This window comes from Heterocephalus glaber, unplaced genomic scaffold (genome assembly GCF_053883595.1).
Source record: "Heterocephalus glaber isolate CG9 unplaced genomic scaffold, H.glaber_assembly_v1.0 deba00001600, whole genome shotgun sequence".
Lineage (NCBI taxonomy): Eukaryota > Metazoa > Chordata > Mammalia > Rodentia > Bathyergidae > Heterocephalus > Heterocephalus glaber.
Window position 1 is genome coordinate 13,755,573 of NW_028258372.1, and position 6,976 is coordinate 13,762,548.

The 6,976-nt window shown below is 43.9% G+C and overlaps 1 protein-coding gene across 7 annotated transcripts in view; it reads right to left on the reverse strand.

Moving 5' to 3' along the window:
• The window catches only part of Tnr (tenascin R), a 434,816-nt gene extending 433,972 nt beyond the window's left edge, over positions 1-844 (reverse strand). For 5 of the 7 annotated variants that reach the window (XM_087194348.1, XM_004853393.3, XM_087194345.1 and 2 more), the window contains exon 1: positions 406-844. The gene's annotated coding sequence lies outside the window, so the exon portion shown is untranslated. The remainder of the gene's footprint in view (positions 1-405) is intronic. The other 2 variants (XM_087194350.1, XM_087194349.1) reach the window with 1 other exon arrangement.
• Between the last annotated feature and the right edge of the window lie 6,132 nt (positions 845-6,976).

Below are 6,976 nucleotides of genomic sequence, written 5' to 3' on the forward strand. Positions count from 1 at the left end.
TTCCCACCATGAAGTGAGAAAGAGCTAAAGAAGGTGCACGATTAATTTCCCAACGCTCCTTATCTACATACGAAAAGGACAGCCTCACACAGAGGCGCACAGAAACCACCAGCAATTTAGCTCAGCCCTCACCTGTCTTATGCAACAGCACACACGCACATACACTCACGCACACCGCAAGGCCGGGGTCCACATCCCTCTTTCATTCGGTAGACATAGTTTGGCACCTTTCTTTTGCTACGCAGAACCCAGCTCTCCCGGCAGCAGAGAGATAAATGTAACCTCAGTGCCAAATGCCTTGCAGGAACACGCAGGCATACAGGAACCAAGATGCATCTCACCGCTCTCCTTGGTGCTGAAATGACGCTAGCAAGGAAGGGAAAGAGCGGAGTGCTCTGGACTTACCCGGGCTGGGGGTGAGCTGCCAGGAGAAAGAGGAGCTTCCTGCGAGGAGAATTCTTATCTCTTAGGGCTGGACCCAGCTGATGCTCTCACCTAAGAGCCCACCTCTCTCCCTTCTTTTCCCTTCCACCTTTTCTGAGACGAAGAGAGGAGGCTCCACAGCAGGGCTACGAGTGGAAGGAGAAAGAAGAGACAACCAAAATAAGATCAAAAAGTCAGGCGGCTTTACTCCACTAGTGGTAATTCCTTGGGTCAGGAAGGACCCCTCCTTTCTCCCTCTCTCTGGGCTCCTGTCAGTCTCTGCGTGTTGAGCCAACAGCTTTAGCACAGTCGGTTCCTGCCTCTGACGTGAACGAGATGAGGAAGTCTGGAGCTGCTTTGCTATCTCTCTCGCTCTCTCTCTCTCTCTCTCTCTCTCGCTCGCTCGCTCTCTCTTTTTCTCTCTTGCTGAAATTTCAGCAGCATATTTTTTTAAGCCTCTGTTTTTTCCATCCCTCTACAAGCATCCCCCTAGTGGACAGAAAAGAAAAGCACCTCAAGTTCTCTTGAACCGTCTCAATTCAAGCACAGGAACACTCCCTCCACCCTTAGACTTAGGGGCTGCAACCACTCAGCCTGGTTCTGAAGAGGACAGTCTTCCTTTGGGATAACCTAGTGGGAAGAAGGAGGGAGAAGGAAGGGGTTTTTGAAGATCCTTTGTCCATCATTGCATGAAAAGGAAAGGGTGGAATGGGATCTGGGGAATAGAGTTGGGGCAGAATGTTTGGGGATAGGGTCACTTGTGAGGTTGCCAAGTATTTTAAGGTCCTGGCTCAGTAGAGGGAATCATCTAAAAGTCAGAGTCTGCAGCCAGGTGAGGAATGTGCATACCCGGCACACCCAGAGATGGAAGTGGAAATCCCAGGACCAAGGCGACAGTATCTAACTAGCACCTCATCCAACTCCACAATTTAGCTTTTGTTAAAGCTAATTTGAAAACTTCCTGGGAAGACAGAGCCTGAGACCATCTCAGAGAGAGAGACAGAAGTGACCTTGTTGGGCATCAATGGAGAGAAGGGGCTTCAAGGGGTCACTGCTCCCAAGTTCATAAAGGATATCTAACTCACTCTTACATGCACAACCTCACATCACTCTGAAATGTGTCCTAGTTCTACACCAAGATCTACAAACTTGAGCCCTGCTGCCACTCATTTACTGCACATTTTGCTTCTCTGTGGCTCAATTTCATTGTTTGTAAAATGTGGATAATGCTGCCCCCTCCCTACTGAAAAGGAATTCTGAGGGATTACAGTGATATAGAGACAGAGAACTTCATTCAGGAATGGCAGGAAATTTGAAGGTAATCTTATCCAAACACTCTTCTTCTATTTGATTCATCTTTAGCAAATAATAATAGTTTAAATTTATAGAGTATTCACAGCAGCTGCTAGGTACTGCTATAAGCCTTTACATGTTAGCCCATTTAACCCATACAATAACCCTATAATGCAAATAATATGATTGCATTCTATAGACTAGGAAATTGAGGCACAGAGAATGAAATCACTTTCCTTAACATTACTAGCTAGTGCATAACAGGGTGGGGTTGGCACATGGGCCATCTGACCCGAGATCTTCCTCTCTAAACCATAATGTTCAATAAACGTCACTTCAGAAGTTACACCATCTAAAATAAATAGAGGATAACACCATAGTGATCATTGCTTCCATTTATGATAAAGTGCCTAGATTATTATAATAAGTTTACATGTTGCTGAGTTTTAAAATAAGATATTTTCAACTATGGGTGCCAAACAAACTGGGAATTGCTATCACTGATGAGAATACCCTAGGAAAATTAATTATGTTGGAGATTTAGGTAATGTCACATACACAAAACTGGTCATAAATCTCATAAAATTGGAAACTATTGGGCTTTAGCATCAGATCAGAAGACAGATCACATGATTTCTGTATTGAAGGAGATCACTGCATAGTGCCTAGTGCCATTCTAGGATGGAGCCAGTGATTTGATGAACTGAATTGTTGCAGTGCAAGCTAAGAAGCACTCTGAGATATTGGCATCTTTTCAGACTCTCAGAATTGTAAATTCCTTACCTAATGTGGCTTACTTGTTTTTTTTTTCATTTTCCTTAGATCAAAAGTGAATGGGACGGATCAAAGGTGGAATGTGGTAGTTAACAAATCATGATTCTTGTCTTCATGGAGTTTGCAGTTTCTCAGTGCAGGGGAAAAAAGCAAGAGAAATAGACCTTTACAATTCAGAGGCTAAGTGCTGAGACGGGGCAGAAGCACTACAATAAGTGAGCACACGGAAAAGACAGCAGATCTTCGAGTGCCAAGCACTTCCTAAGGAGTATAGCATTTAAGCTGATGCCTGAAAAATACAAAATTTTCTCAGGAAAGTGTGGGTGAGAAGTGAAGCTGAAGACATGGTGGATGCAGCTCATGGAGTGAGAGACAGCACAGTTTGAATCTTCCAAGGTGAGCATTACCTTCTTTTTTACAACTGGGGAAACTGAGGCTCAGACAAGATAAGTGGGCTGCTCAAGATCACACACCTAATAAGAGCAGAACACAAGTCGAAAGCATCCACAGCACCTGTATTTGACTCTAAGATCATCCTCTTTTGAGGGACCATGAGTTATTTTGTCACTTAGATGTACACACTCACAATTAATAAGGTATTTCAAGGGCACACGTGATTACAAAGTGAGAATGTGGCATTTACAAGGAAGCAGAGTGTGTGACCCATCACTATTGGATGAGAAGGCCACAGAAGCACTAGTTAGTTCAAAGAAGAAGAACTCCAGGATGGCATGATTGTGTCTGCTGGATGTGAAATTACCAAATGTATTAGAAAGTGGAAATATTTTTGAAGTATAAAGACATTAAATACTTGCATTTGAAAGAGAGGATGAATGTAGAAAGGACATTTTCAAATAAAGTGTTCTGGAAGTCCAGAGAAGGAAGAGGTCCTTCTGCCTGGGAGAGATGATGGGGCCTTCACAGAGGACTTAGCCACTTACCTGGATCTTTAAATATTGGGTTCAGTAAATAGTGTTTCATTGCACCCAGGCATTTTATATGTGGAAAACATGAGATCTGAATCATCTTAACGAAGAGTGGGACATTGATTCAAGAGAGAGAAGAAGGTCATTTTAGGCAGAAGCATTACAAACTGAGAGATGAACAGTTTTGTGAAGGGTGTAGAAGTGAGGTTGATGGATGAATTTGGTTCAGGATATGTAAAAACTGGGGAAGATGTAAACATATATTGTAATGGGAATGTCTAGGCAGCGGTTGGAGTATGTATCTGGAGCTCAGATGGGTCTTTAGGGTTGGTGATATAGATCCAGAGCCCATTTGCTTAGACATGATGGTTGGATGGATAAGACCATAGCAGGAGAGAAAATGAAGAAGACTAAGGACAGTGTCCCACCTCTATTTTCTTAATCCCTGGATCAAGTTTTATATTTCTTTAGTCCATGGGATGAAAGTGCTTGATTCCCCAAGTTATCTACAAAATACTTATTGGTTGGCTCATAATAGTAACTCAAATACATTAATGAAAGATAATACTGTATTGGGCTGAGGTCAGTTATTGGCTCCTTGTCTTCTGATCTGCTCTTATAGCAGGCCTCCATCACAATTTTCCCTTCAGAGGCTGATAATCACTAGTCCCTGAATTTTGTTCTCACAGAGCTCTCCAGCCCCTAAATTTTCATCTGTGTTGATATTACTATACATTCTTGCGGCTAGACAAAATTGAGCATCTCCTCAGATACTCAGCTGTCTCAAGAGAATCGAGAGCCTCAGTGTGGTCAGTCACCAGGGTATAATTTCCCAAGGAAAAATCAGTATCATGGTCAACATTCCAGAATGCTCTAGGATCCACCCTTCCAGAGCTTGTTTTGGACATGGAAACTCAGTGGCTCTAACTGAGGCTTTCTTTTTAAAGAAGAGAAGTTAACTAGAGATCTGCTTTGGGACATGGTGAATCCAAAGTAGCAAAGGGGAGACCTCAATTCCCAGGCTAACCAAGGTCAACACCACATCACTGTTCCAATGAGCATAGAAGGAAGGAGTTAGATGTAATCACCAGAAAAGATGGAGCTTTGACCAAGGAGGGGAGAGGAGTTGTGGATTTGGCCTCTATATGGTTAATACCACGCAAGGGCATCTCATCCCGGGAACTGTTAGGGGGCAAGCCTTCTTATTTCCCAATCCTTCTCTTCTACACAATTTCTGACCTTCCCCTCTGTCCTTTTCCAAAGTCTATGTTAATCTGGCCACAGTTATGTGGGATTATAAATCATTGCCCTTTCTTCCTATAAGGACATAAATACCTTAGGGGCCAGGATAAGGTTTGCTTTCAGGGAACATTTAACTGTATATTGTGAGGCTCTGTGAACCCAAAAGAGGGGAATGTTCAGAAAGAGGGACTGTGGAGAGAGAGAGAGAGAGAGAGAGAGAGAGAGAGAGAGAGAGAGATCTTCCAACAAAGGCTTAAATCTGCTTACTTCAGCTTTAGAGGAGAGGAGAAGAGATAGAATAAAGGGTGGAGATACTGTTTGGCAGATAGTTTGCTCCTTTGTTTTTCTGACCCCAAATCTTTTCCCCATAGTGAAGGTAAGGAAACTAGGTACTTTGTGCAGTCTCAAAGTGACTCTACACCTCATACTGGGAAGAAAGGCCTTTCTATGACCTGCCCACTCTGCATTCACACCTAATTACACAGACCTAGTTACAACAGGTCATTCACTGCCATACTCTGTAGGTAGAGGGCCCAGGAGGGACATTCCATAGTTAGGAGGCCAGGGTGTTAGTTACAGTGACCAAGGAAATAAGCAATGCTTTGAAACCAATAAAGCTGTTTAGCCCTGTCCTGGAGGAAAGAGAAGACTGTAAGGTCCCAGAGTCTCCCACAGAGCCTTGTGTTGACTCCCGCACCACAGCCCTTACCATGTGTGAACTCGGGGAGCCTCTGGAATGCCTGGGAGTTTATGCCTTCCCAGAATCCACCTTGCGATAATCGATAATCGGGGGTCAAATATTCAGGCCATCCTAAAGCAGCTGCCCCAAGGCGTCCCAGACCTTTCAAATCAGTCTTTGTCCTCCGTGTGGCCCATGGGATCTGTGATGAAAGAGCACAGCAGAGAGCAGAAGCTGCCAAAGTTGGAGTTGCCTGTGAAAGGGAACTTCCTAAAATTGGCCCAGCTCAGGAAAGACAGCCACTTGTTAGGACACTGTAGAGACATTCAAGCATTAGCTGGGTGGTTGGAGTACATGACTCATCCATTTCCTTTCAACTCAGATAATGTGAGATTGTATTGGCCTAATGACTAAGAAGTCTGCTTAGAAAAGACTGTTTCAGGCTCTGGGGCTTATTTTCTGGGAAGTGCAGGGGAAGGATTCTTAAAGATGACCCCAAGGATAAAGTAGCTCAAATGTTAACTCTAACTTGGATAGAGAAGGCCCTGTCTTCTTAAAGCCAGGCCTTGCCTTGGTCCTGTCCCTGTCTGACTCACCATGACTCTGTGACCTCTTTGCACAACAGGGATGGTGTCTGGGAAGAGCTCAGGGGTGCCAAATGACTATCATGGAGAAGTGAAGGCTGATGTTATAGGTGAGTAAAAGCGGCCCCCACAAGTCTCTAGAGCATTGAATCATAGAAGAAATCTGGAAGAACAGCAAGCCTTGTAAGTGGGAGTTTGCTGAAAGCCAGGATCTGCCCATTGTGTTAGTGGAACAGGTAAGAAGAGACCCCTGCCCCAAGTCTCTCTCCTGCTCTGGTGTCACAAGACAATAAATACTTTCATGGCAGAGTGTGGGAGTTATTACTTTGCTTCTTGAATACCTCTTCCCCATCCCATTCTTGTTTTTCTAGAATAAAATCTGCCCATCCTCCATTCCAGACGCTGCCTGGGCACTTGACCTAAGTCTAGCCATGGAAGTTACTCATTCCCATAGACACAATGAAGGGATCAGGGCTGAGCATGTGTTCCAAGCAGAGGCAATCAGAATCTTCCTCAGAACTTGGGAAAAGTAGTTCTCTTTTTAATGGGGTTGACAAACAGGAGCCCTGTAAGCCTAGCGTTGACCACAGTCATTTCATCTGGCTTTTTGGAGAAATTCAATCTGCATTTGCAAATAATGATGCCAATACCTAGCAGAAAATAGAGCCAAATACTAGGGGAAAGAGAGTCTAGACAGTGCTGTTTGAGGTCCTAGATTCAACCATCCCTGAACTCTCAGGTGAGCCAGTAAATGGTCTTTTACTTAAGCTAATTTGTATTGGGTTTTTGTCAAGCTAGCTTAACTGTTGAATCTTCTACGGTTTGTGGAAAATTCCAATCCCCCTTAGATATATGCCTTCATACAAGGTAAGGAATTCATAATGGAAAGCTAAGAACTGGCTAGTGCTTGGAACACTAGATCAAAAGCAGAAGAGGGCAATGAGCTGAGCAACAGGGAAGAAAGATAAACATTCCCTTCCTTGTCATTCTGTGAGGACAAGTTCTGAGACCCAAGCACTTTTTCTTGGGGAGAGTAGAAAAGAGGCCCAGTGGGA